This window comes from Poromitra crassiceps (genome assembly GCF_964638095.1).
Source record: "Poromitra crassiceps genome assembly, chromosome: 26".
Taxonomy (NCBI): Eukaryota; Metazoa; Chordata; class Actinopteri; order Beryciformes; family Melamphaidae; genus Poromitra; species Poromitra crassiceps.
In genome coordinates this window covers 10,741,207-10,753,778 of record NC_139640.1, presented here as the reverse complement: position 1 = coordinate 10,753,778, position 12,572 = coordinate 10,741,207, and the positions used below count along the sequence as shown (strand labels likewise).

Sequence of the window (12,572 nt, the reverse complement as noted above, 5' to 3'; positions counted from 1 at the left end):
CCACATGTTCAAAGTTATTTCCATTTTTTTTATGGCTGTCCTCAGTTATGCCAGTTCTCACTACCTTCTGGCCAAATGGACTTATTTGCATAGGCTACTAACTTGTAGGCTAAACAATATTTTGCAACGCGTCATCAGTCATGCTTCTAGCAGGATTCTCAACCTTATCCATATCGAGGACCGCTAATGAAGTCCATATTAGTGCCACGGGCCCTCATTTGATGTAACTCAGTCTCTCTGACCCAAATCTGAGCATATTTTTTATTGTTGGGTACTATTTTGTCCAGAATTCTAGGACTGCCTTTACTGTAGGTAGAGAGATAACGGTGAACCTGGTCAAAGTAGTTATTCCTCAACATCAGGGATGCTCAACTTGCTTTGTCCGGGTTAGTTAATTATAGTTCTCTAATTATAAATGAAATAATGGTGAAGTTGCTGGGGAACATCTGGAACCCCCTCAAGGACCCCTGGTTGGTCCCCATACTAAAACCTGGTGGTCCCCATACCAAAACAGTGGAGACCTGGATTGAGAACCACTGCCCATGGGAAACCAAATTAGGACAATAGTTGATGCCAAACCTGAGGCGAAACCAGAAAGGTTTCAACCCTACAGGTTTGAGAGCAGACCCACACCATTCAGGCATCAATGTACATTACAGTAAAGTAAATAAACATTTTAAAACAGGGAATAGGCTTTGGTTTGATATGTTGATCTACTAGTTGTATCTTTTATTAAGTGTAAATTTGCAAAACTGATTAGTTACAATGGATTTAGTATTTAGAATGTAAGCACCACATAGTATTTACAAGGATCAGTCAGCCTAAAAGGCTGGTAAAAAAAATTAGACAATTCAATTTCAATTTAACTTTATTCCAGACACTTAGGAAGGTCCATAGGAGAACATAACACAATACAATACAATACAAAACGTAGAAAAAAATATAAAAACAACAGACCTTGATATCAAGATTACAGTCATACATAGAGGCTGTTTTGCCAATGTTGCCACACTTATACACAGCAGTCCTGTTTACAAGTAAGTGAACTGGTGACTATTTACCGTCTGTGGAACTAACTGAAAGTAAAAACAGCTCTATCTGGCGCCTATTTTATAATTTTGAATTACTGTACTTGAACAACCCTAGGAATAATGCGACTGCGCCCCCTTGCGACATCGATCAGTATTTTCCATTTCCACGGGACTGCCTCTTTAATAAAATGGGTGGCGCCTGCGAGCATGTGACACATTTGCATCCAATGACCGACTCGGAAATACAAAACCGGTTCGAACCGGTTTCGTTCTTATATTTCAGTGTATAAACTATTAAAACATTCGCTTGTATTATACATTCGCCATTTTACGCAGCGCAACCTATACAGGTCCTCTATACCCTCTTGGGGAAAACGCTATTTACGCTCCACATTTTTCTACATTTTCTACCCGCCTCCCGCCACCAAGATGCCCAAAAGAAAGGTAAGGAGGATGTTTATTTCGATTAAATGTATGTTTTTTGTGTCGGAACGTCCGAGGTGAACGTGAGGTTGAATTTCATGTGATTTGTGCATCAGAAGAACGTCATCATGATCGTTACCTACAGGCATGGCGGCCACACAGCGGAGACCTATTTTCTCTGCTTTTCATGCATTCACACGTAAACAGCTGATCAATGAGTAATCGCGCCGTTGTAACAAGAGAGATCCGACACATTTATACTTGCGAATTTAAATTCCTGCCGAACTGCGGCCATTTCAGATCCTGTTTTGGTGTTTTTGCTGTGCAAAAAATATTGGCGCTATCTAGGGTTTCTCTCTGACAGACAGCGCCTTTTGGGCTGTGGACCGCAGGCAGGCAGGCAGGAAAAACAGCGCAACAACGCTATGTTTTCGATCTATATATTTTTATTGTATTTAAACAAGGCGACTCGGTACGGCCTGAGGATTTAGGGTGTGTTTCTGCTTCTGTCATGATACGAGTCAAGATAAGTTCATGCTCAACCTCTAAAGTTGTGCAGGGAGATGATGGGGGAGGGGAAGAGGGAAATGTGTTTGTTTTATTGTGGGAGCGTTATTCCCGCTTTCGACGCGTGTAGTTTTCACATAGTTTACACGCATTTTTATGTATTTTCATCCATTTATGTATTTTCCCGCCAGATCTGAATCACCCGAGGCGATTGACTAAAGTACATTGTCGTGTAACGTCAATCGAAGCAGAACTGAAAACCCATAACAGGGCGAAATGCTTCACAGGGTTGTTAATAACGTTTAATAAGCTATGTTTTATTTTATTAGGGTCACATCATGGCTCTGCAGCAGTTCAAACAGATCTCGTTTACATTAAATATTTTTTACGAATTAAATATGTATAAAATAGTATGAGTGTTAAAAATGGATTATTGAAAAATAAAAGTTTTATTTGTGAAATCTGAACGTGTAAATTGCGATGGGTCTGCATTAACCTCTGCAGGTTAGTGTGTGGTTGCTGTTCTATTGTGTGAGGTCCAGTCTGTCCAGATTAGAAGCGGGTAATCTTATCATCTCCTTTAACAGCTGTCTGTTGGGGCGCGCAGCGCACTGATACAAAACAAAGAGCGTGTCAGCGCGCCAAGGCGGTGGCATGGTGACGGAACAGCGCGCTTTCAATTCAAATATGAGCGCGAAAATACCAACCGCAAAAACAACAACAAGCAGAATTGCGCCCTTTTTTTCTACATTTCCGCATCGTTAATCCTTTCCCAATGACTAATCAAAGCTTCTTCACCCCGAACGACAGAAAGCTATTTATTTCTCCTTATTTATGTTCCCTCCACTTTGCTTAATATACATGATTGATTAATTATGTGATCACATTAATTAATCCTTTGTTTCTGTTTGCTTGTAATGTGGATGATGTAATGTTAGATTTTTTTATTATTGTAGCCTAACTGTTGGACTCATTGTGTTTCTCTGGATGCACGCTGCTCTTCATTTTCAAGATCTTTGATCTAGTTTATTAAATGTGTCTATTCTGTGTCTTTTTAACAGGCAGCTGCTGATGAACCTGTCAAGGTTTGTAATGTTTGTGAAAATCATGTTTAGTTAGGATCATGTGTTGAGAGAAAAAAACGGGTAAATTGGTTACATCTGCAATTATAAATAATATGGATGAATATCAATAAACATTATATTGTCTATAAATGTAGTCGATTAATGTAATATTTTGAGTGACGTCCCTCTCTTCTCTCTCCATAGGCAAGCAGATGTTCCCCACGGCTGGCAGCGGTAAGTAAGGGTTAATGCACGACGAGGTGTCCATTATCACTTTTTAAGGGACGACGTGGAGGCGTGAACCGTCCGAGGCGAAGCCGAGGATGGTTTGCCTCCGCGAAGTCCCTTAAAAAGTGATAATGGACACCTCGAAGTGCATTAACCCGCTTATACCATGGTCACTTGCCAAAGAAACAAAACAAGACCATTCATTTATATTTCCATGCATTTTGCAATCAAAATCTAGTTTTCATAACCTTGAATATGAGTTGAGAACCGGCGAGACAAAATAGTCCCCTCGAGATTAGGCTATCATGGGATAAAATGGCTGCTTAGTTTCTACACCTGGCACAATTCTAGAATCAAGCTAACTAATAATTTGGCCAATTGTAGCCTATGTAACAACATACAAAATAAAACGGCAATGTCTAAGAATGCAACGCCATGTAACTGGGTCGTTACTTTAAACTCGCATTCCAGGGAATTGCGTTAACGTCTGCGGGTCTTATAAGACGTAAATGGCGCGAGGCAGGAGCAGAGTGAAAACTATCTGCTTTCAGTATGTTGGAGTCCAAAAAAAACTGCTTGTTTTGCCATCTGCGGGAAGGCTCAAACTGTCAATAGTGTTTGGCAACATGGAAACGACTCTATACATGAGTATTATTCTCCAGGGTTTACTGTGGGACAGAGAAAATGTGCGTATGAAGAGGCGAGAGGAGAGAGAGAGAAAGGAGGACAGCACAGCGCTGTTGACACACACAGTGCAAGCTTCCCTGCTCCTCTCTCTCTCTCTCTCTCTCTCTCTCTCTCTCTCTCTCTCTCTCTCTCTCTCTCTCTCTCTCTCTCTCTCTCTCTCTCTCTCTCTCTCTCTCTCTCTCTCTCTCTCTCTCTCTCTCTCTCTCTCTCTCCTCGGCTGTTCACGCCCATTTTCTCTGTCCGGAGAGTGGCTCATAATGGCTCAGAGCCGGCTTCTGTCAGGGGAGGGAAATCTCCAAAAACGAAAATCAAAATTGTAAATAAGAGTTATTTTTGATAAACTGAGCACACAGGGGTGATTTAAATACTTACTTTGACCGAGTCAATTTTTTTCTCAACTTAGAAAATTGTCATATTAACCCTTAACGGGGGTATAGAGCTCAAACAGCTCTCTTGATACCACACTGTGAAACTATGGCGCATTGATATGAACGGTGAACAGACCATTTAGCTAGGTGTCCATTATCACTGTACAATATCACTTTTTAATGGACACCTTGCAGCCAATCAGAATCGAGTATTCACCCAGACCATGGTATAAACTCCATTAATGTACTTTGAAACAAATACATTTCCTTATTCAGAATTGCAGCTTTGTGACTTCTGTGATACTCCAGCACTTGTGCCTCAATGCACTGTTTTCTTCCTCTGAGCAATAACATGAGCCAGTTGTAATGTGCAACAATGGCCACTAGGTCGCGCCTATATTCATACATTACACCCATTTTGGCAACACTCATCACTGGAGTCATGTTTCAATCTACAATGCTAACTGTTAAATCGTCAAAATAGAATTACCCACATTTATTTTTCTGTGAATAGCAGAAGTAACAAAGGGGGGACAATTTGTGACCCAATGCAAAGCAGGTTGAGTTATTTTTCATTTAGAGACAAGTCACAAATCTTCTTCTAAACCATGTGTATCTTTGTTGTTCTCTTGCAGAAACCTCAACCTGCAAAGCCGGCACCCAAGACCAAAAAAGCTGCTCCACCAAAAGTATGTAACAGATTGATGTGACCGCTGATTGTAACAACATGCCTCTGTATTGTGTGTCACATGTGAAACTGCTTCTTTAGCTTGATCAATTCCCTGAAGTGAAACTTTGTTCTACTTCCTGAGCAAAAGGGGGGTGAAGAAACTGTGAGAAACCATTGAGATGTTCTGCTACACTTGATTTGGTGCTTTTCTGAAGCATGTGACAAACTGAGTACGAGCTTGAAGGCTGTGATGTGTTGGTGATGACGTCTCTCGTGTTCTCTTGTAGAAGGCAGCCAAGGGAAAGAAGGGCAATCCAGCTGAGAATGGGGAAGCCAAGGCTGAGGTTTGTTTACCTTTTTGAAAAGATGCTCCCACTACACATCTTTTAATATCACGTCATGGTTTTTTGTTTTTGTTTTTAATCACCTTGTGTGCAGAAGAAAAAAACATGGTAGTTTAGGAAATCTCCACTTTTATTCAAACAATTTAAATCACAGGATTCCCATGGGACTTGAAAGTCCTTGGAAGTTTATTTCATTTTATATACAGTATATAAAAGTATAACACCCTCTTCATCATCAGTATCATTCCTCTTCATCATAGGATTCACAGGAAAGCCCTGTGATGAGATTTGTGTTGATACAAATGAGGCCTCTATGACATTTTGAGCCCTTGAATTTCACCAAACAAGACTAAAAACGTGTTTAGCCTAAGACACATGTTTTAATAAAAGGCATGAACATAAGAATCAAATAAAACAGGACAAAATGCAGGCATCATGAGATAACGGCACTAAAAGTCATGTTGGATGTAAAACGGGCTTTGTGAGTAAACAACTCACTGTTTTCTCTGTTTTCTTCACCTAGGCGCCAAAGGTTGAGGCCACTGGAGACGCCAAATGAATAATGGTTGAAGATGTGCTCATTCTGTGTACTTGGTGATTGTACAGTTTTAAATAAGTATTTTTTACCAAGTTTTATATTACAAATGTCATTTATAGTTTTGTTTTGGGCTTGCACTTGATGTAACGAAGCTGTTCCAAGGGTTGTTATTTTTTCTCACATTCATATCCATTTCTACGCCATTTTGAAAACGAATTACCGTCCATATCCCGTAAACGTAGCATTTTTGTCTAATCCTGTTTTTTAACTGCTGAATAATATGGATATTTTCCTACGTTTTGGATTTTAAACCTGATTTAAAACCCAAACATTATAAGGCAGCTAAAGTATGTTATTAAAAGTCTAGGAAAAATACGATATTTTTTTTTTTCTCTCTCTCTCTCTCCTTATATTGTAATGTATAACTAATAACGAATTGCTTACCAAATGTTTTTGAAAAACACTGTATATTGACATGAGATCTAGTCAATCAAAACACAGAAAGATAGACTGTCAGGAGAAATTGTATTAGGTCAACGGTAAATACATCCCAATAACATGTATGATGTGAACTGTCATCGGATGAAACGTTCTGTTCATTAAATTATGTTCTGTAACAGTGGAAGGAAGCTTTTCTGACCTAATTAAATGTTCTAAATGTTCTTGAAATAAAATGTTCCAAAATGTTTTGAGTGGTATTTGTAAATCCATATGTTTGCAGTTTTTATAGAAAGATGTGATAGTAAGGTGTTCAGAAGATGTGCATTGCCGTTGTCAGATGGGAAACGTTCTCTCCAACACATCAACTCTTAAGGAAATGAGAATACATTGTTTTATAGTGATAACAATCCCCATTTTCCCACAGCGATCATTAGAGTTAAATGTTTTTATGCTTAAATATACAATAGGGTTTTAAATCCCCATCAAAGTAGATGATCAGTTAAGTGAGTAAACGAACATTCAAATTGGAGTAGTAAGATTTCCCCTGACAATATTCACAGCCATGTTCAGCAGGTTCTGTAAATCCTACAGTTGACAATGGATTTCCTCAGTTGAAATGCTATGATACCATTTTATTTCACTAATTATCTAGTGGCAGCTGGCAAACAACCTTGAGATGACCTTGAGTTCCTCTGATCCTCCTGCTCATAGACATCTTTGCGATTAATTACCTATACCATCTGTAGCTTATGCACTGCAGACACAGCGTCTGCCCAGATGATTTAGGGATCTAGTCGCCTTTTTCATCCAAAAATAGGATGCTCAAGTCAGTGGTTCTCAGAGGGGGGTCTGGGGGTCCCCAGAAAAAAAGGGGACAATTTATGTTCACTATCTCATCGTAACACAATGACAATGTATGACTATTTTGGTCAGAGTAGTAGTAGAAAACTTTAATGTCCTCCAAGGAGGCAATTTGTTGTACAGCACAGTACATGAGGACACAGACACATTAAAATAACATACACAACTCATTAAAAATCATAAAATCATCTGTAGTGGTCAAAAATACACAATAATACTGTGCATTAAAGTGCACGTGTTAGCATTAAAGTGCACGTGTTAGCAGCCCGGCATATTTAAAGTGCGTATCTATGATATTGCTATATTGCATACTGCCCATTGCTGATGACCAGCTACGTTCTCAATCTCATATTAATCATAATAAAACGTTCTCAATCTCATAATCATAATTAAACAACAATAACCGTACTGATAATCATAATAAAAACAAATAAAAAACTTCAGATTCCCTGAATCTCACATCTTATTTAGCTGGATGATTGACATGGGGATAAATGAATGTTTTGCTCTGTTGGTTGTGATCTTGGGGTATGTGTACCTCCGACCAGAAGGGAGTAGCTGAAACTCTGCTGACAGTGGATGGGTTTTGTCTGAGCAGACCTTGTCTGCCTTCAGGTTCAACCTAGTCAAGTACAGGTGGTACAGATCGGCCTGCTGTTGCCCCATGATTTTTCCACAGATCTTAACAATCTTTCCCAATTTATTTTTGTGAGTAACTTTGGAATGTCCGTACCAGCATACGATACAATAACAAAGAATACTCTCAATAAAAGACTTGTAAAAAAGAGTAAGGATGGGTTTTGTGATAAGAATACATCTTCACTGTTCTTATGAATCACACCCTTTCACATGTAAAGTATAACCACTATAGCTGAACTATGAAGTGTTAGGTTTCTCTCTAAAGTAGACACAGCTGCAAACAGTCGCTTCTTTGTCTTCAAGGTTTGAAGATAAGGCTCAGCAGGGAGTGAAAAAGTTATTTCTTACATACGGACGGTGGACAGGTGGAATCTTTCCAGACTTCTAGCAGAGCTTTTCCCAGCTGAGACAGGAGGAACCTCTGTCATGAGATTCTCACTGGTTGCAACAATTACACACTTGTTACTTAGTTTCAAGTTCCCACAGTGTTTTTGTCTAAACTGCTGAATTCCCAGCACAGGTTTCACAGCATTCAAAAGCTTCAGGTTGCTTATCATGACTGCATGAGGATTCTGCTCAGAAAGCCAAGGTGTTGCAGTGCTAGTGAAATGTTTTGTGGTGCAGGAGTCTACACCTTTCATGCCCTGCTGAGAAATCTGACCTACAAGTTTATCTGTCGTCTTAATGTGTCTCAGAACTTGATTATCATGCTGCTGTCTCAACCTGGTCTCAGTGCTACAGTATTAAGTACCAGTCCAGCATTTGGGCACATTGGTACAACTCTTTAATGTAATGTATTGGGGTATGTATATGTTATGATTTTATGTATTGTCTGTTTATACTGGACCTTGTGTCTGTTAATGAAGTGATGAACATGTCCTTAAACCAATGTTCCCTTTGGGGAGAATGAATATATTGGATTGAATAGGCTACTGTTTTTGTGCTTTGTTTTGATTCCTTGTGTGTTATTTCCTTTGCATACTGTATTACATATTTTTGTGATTGATTGTTGATTGGTATCTAGGTAGATCTGCCCCTAGTTAGATCTAGGTAGGCTTGTTCTCTGTAAAGTCATTTACAGACATATTTTGCTACATAGATAAACCTGACTTGACAGTATTACAGACCATTAATTAGGCAGTAGAAACAACTAATATCCAAGTAAAATAATATAGTTATACTATTGCATTCAAATGACTGGTAATATACAACAAGTAAAGCATTATAGTGAATGTAGCTATAAGTGGCACTACCTACCACACACTTTGATCACTTTGAAACATGCTGGACAAACTGGGTGAAAAAGGAAGAACGTCACTGGTTCATCAGAGCAGAGGGACATGCAGTACATAAAGCGACCACACGTGCAGAAACAATGTTTTAATTTGCTTTAATGGACTGTAATTTAAGAGGTTACCGACTTGACTTGTCTGAAGTGGTTGATGTGAAAACCTGCAGTGCAGACTGTGGTGGCACATGGGTGTTATTACACCACACCACCCGCAGAGGGCAGTATTGGATCACAACAGACGAGTCAAACTGACGCACGGACTATCCAGTAGGTGTCCCAGTCTCCACTGGTTTCCACAGTGTGTGAAACTCGGTCAAAAATGACGCGGATTGTTTTGAAGTGTAGATTATTGGACAAACATTAGCCAGCATGGATGTGTGCTTATATGACTTGTTATTGTTGGTTTATGTTTAACAGTGCTCTTCCTGGCTCTCCACAGCCTCCTCTAGCTCCAAGGACGATGCAGCAGCAAAGGTGGGCTCCCAATGTAGGTCAGAGATGACAGGGAGACCCTCCCCCGAAGCACCCCATCCCCCATCTCACCAGGGCAGCCTCCCCCACCTCCAACCTAAACACACAGCACACAGACCTAAACCCTACAGTCCAGGCTGAGCCCCCCTCAAACAAATAACAAATAAAATAATATATATATATAATAATTATTATTATTATTATTATTAATTATTATTTTATTTTAGGGGGTGAGGGTTTTGGGTGAGAAATCAGGACAAACGAGCCCTGTAGGCTAGAATGAATCCAGCACCATTCGACTTGTGAGACAAACAACCCCTCTCTGCCCATCCCCCTCTCCCCCTCCCCCCCTGCCTCTCCCCCTCCCCCCCCCCCCCTCCCCCTCTCCCCTGCCTGTGACCAGAAATCAATCAGCCTCTGCAGAGCCGGTCGGGGTGAACGGGTTTAAACACATTCCTCAACTGGGAGAGAAAAGACCCCAAGACAAAAGCTGCACTGGCCCTCATGTACCTTAAAGTGCAGTGCATGTCAAGTCATTTAAGGGTAACTCTTAAGTGTAACTCCACATGTAGCAGTAGGAGGAAGGGTGATCAGCTGATACCAAGTGAGCATGTCAGGGGGGTCCAGCAAGCAGAATCAGAGGCAGGAAAGTAGGGGCGATGCTTACAAATAGCTCATCCATGGTGTTGACACAAGTGTGGGAAAGAGTAGAGAGAGATTCCAGTTGCAGCTAAACACAGTCAGTCAATAAATGTAATTTAAAGACTGCAGGGACAAATAGTCTACGCAAGATTACATTGGCACATTAAATCGATGTTCAGCTCAAGTTATCCAACACCATGAAGACATTAATTGGTGAATAGGTGAACAAGTGAACAAAATGTGGTGTAGAACAATAAACCATAAAATGTGTTTGCACATAACATTAATTAACATTTTGGAGACTTGCATTTTCTCAATATCCCGCCGTTGACAGTAGAGTGCTGTAGGCTGGCTAGCCATCTGCAAGTATGGCCAAAATACAATTATCCAGATCCTAGCATTCCAAATGAGATTCAAATGCATTTATTTTTCTTTGGGTATTCATTATGAAAACCCTGTGACATTCAACTTCATCATTCTTCACCCTGATGAAAGCCATGGGACTGAAACACATTGGGCACAGCTAATCCATTTGCACCAGCACTCTCTGATGGATAGCCAAATAGATTAGAAGTTTTAACCCATCTTTCTTTCTTTCTTTCTTTCTTTCCAACTACAGACTCATTTGTCCCCACACAGCGCTCAGAAATACCCTGAAGCTTTCCACCCCATGTTTTGCAAAAGATTTGCCCACTTAAAAATAAATTATACTCCAAATGACTGTCATCTAGGCCTGTGGTTCTCAAACCTTTTAATGTCAAGGACCCCTAAAGCCAAATTAGACCACATACCCCTATTTGATAAGATATTGTCCTATAGGGCCCTAGCCTGGGTAAACCCAGCCTCCCGTGACCTCTATAGATAGAGGTCACGTGGAGGCTGGGTTTACCCAGGCTAATAGGGCCCCCCATCTTATATATATTCTTTGCTTTAGATGATTTATATGTATGACGTGTATGATTCTGTCATTGCCGTACATATGGATGGAATTATAGTGAAAATAAATTATCCCCCTTTTTGCTGGGGACCCCCTGGAACCCTCTCAAGGCCCCTGGGGGTCCCCGGACCCTGCTTTGAGAACCACTCATCCATGTTTGTCCATTTTGCCTAATATCTCTATTTTTATTTATTGATTTATTTCAGGTTTATTTAACACTTCTTTCCTCAACACATGGCTACAATGTGACCAAACTGACATCACAAAGAAGACACAATGTTCCAGCTGATGGAAACATCAGAGCAGAGGAGAACACGGACGAGCTCATTCTCCTCCTCACACAGGGGTCCATGTGTTTCTCATGCTCCCTGCCTGCATGTGTGTGCCTCGTGCCTCGCACAACCCCACCCCCCTCCATAGTCAATGTATAGGCCGGCCCGGCTTCCTATATAGACTTTACTACGGGAACCACCCCCCATCATCACACAGGCTCCAGTCCGTCCGCTAACAGCAGCCCAACATACAGCCCAACAGCTCCAGCTGCACCAGGTAAGCAGATTCACTCAACTAACTGCTGCTGCTGGCAGTTTAGTTTAGTTTAACAAGTAGACGGAGGAACAAATCCAAAAGTACTTTGCAACAGTTTGCGCTGTTGGCTTGTCGGCTGAGAAAGCGCCTTTTGTCTCAGGATGGAGAGGGCGTGATTATGGGAGCAGCTGTTGGCGTCCTATACATTTTTTCATTTCTTCAAACTAATCAAATAGATTTTGCGCGTTTTACTAAACGTGTCACTTTTGTAATCAGTCACTCATTTAAACTGGAGCAGTTCCCTTCCTCCGGTAGACTATTGATTGCTGGTTGAGGAATAATTCAATCATTGCAATCATAGGAATGCAATGTTAGAGAGAGAAAAGTGTTGCAAGTAGCTTCTTGTCCATGATTGGCTGTCAGCTCATTATTGACTCTGAAATGACAGTTAATTAACTGACAGTGCAAAGCCAAACTAAATCTGTGTGTCAAATTAATGTCATTAGTGATTCATCATAGTAGTAGTTGTTTATCCAAATTCAGCAGTGCATGAATGAGTTGATCTCTGTGCTTTGTGTTGGCATGTGATGCAGTTGACTGGGACCAGATTGAAATGAGAATGATTTTACTGGAGCTAATATTCTCCCTCTTGAACAAAAGGGGTTTGTAATGACCCAGATCAGATGGCAGCAGAGGTCCATGAACTAGGCTACAGATGTGGCTTTAGAGTTGAAAAGAAAAATACCACGAATGAAACTTGACTTGAAGCATGTAAGAAATGCTCAAGTTTTTTCTCTTTTAACCTTTCATAATCTTGGGACTTGAGCTGTGTTTCTGTATATTAAATTGCATGATGTAATTCTACAGTATGAGATTTTGTAGTGCATTTTCTAGCCTCTGTG

The 12,572-nt window shown here is 40.4% G+C and overlaps 1 long non-coding RNA gene across 2 annotated transcripts; it reads left to right on the top strand.

The window, feature by feature from the left end:
• The first annotated feature begins 1,326 nt into the window (after positions 1 to 1,326).
• LOC310798765 lies at positions 1,327 to 6,548 on the top strand. Of its 2 annotated transcripts, XR_014553786.1 has the most exons (6): positions 1,327 to 1,475; positions 3,023 to 3,046; positions 3,230 to 3,259; positions 4,944 to 4,997; positions 5,266 to 5,322; positions 5,846 to 6,548. It is a non-coding gene; the product is annotated as an uncharacterized lncRNA (long non-coding RNA). The 2 variants fall into 2 exon arrangements; XR_014553787.1 differs by lacking the exon at positions 3,230 to 3,259 and having other exon boundaries at positions 1,328 to 1,475.
• Positions 6,549 to 12,572: the final 6,024 nt, after the last annotated feature.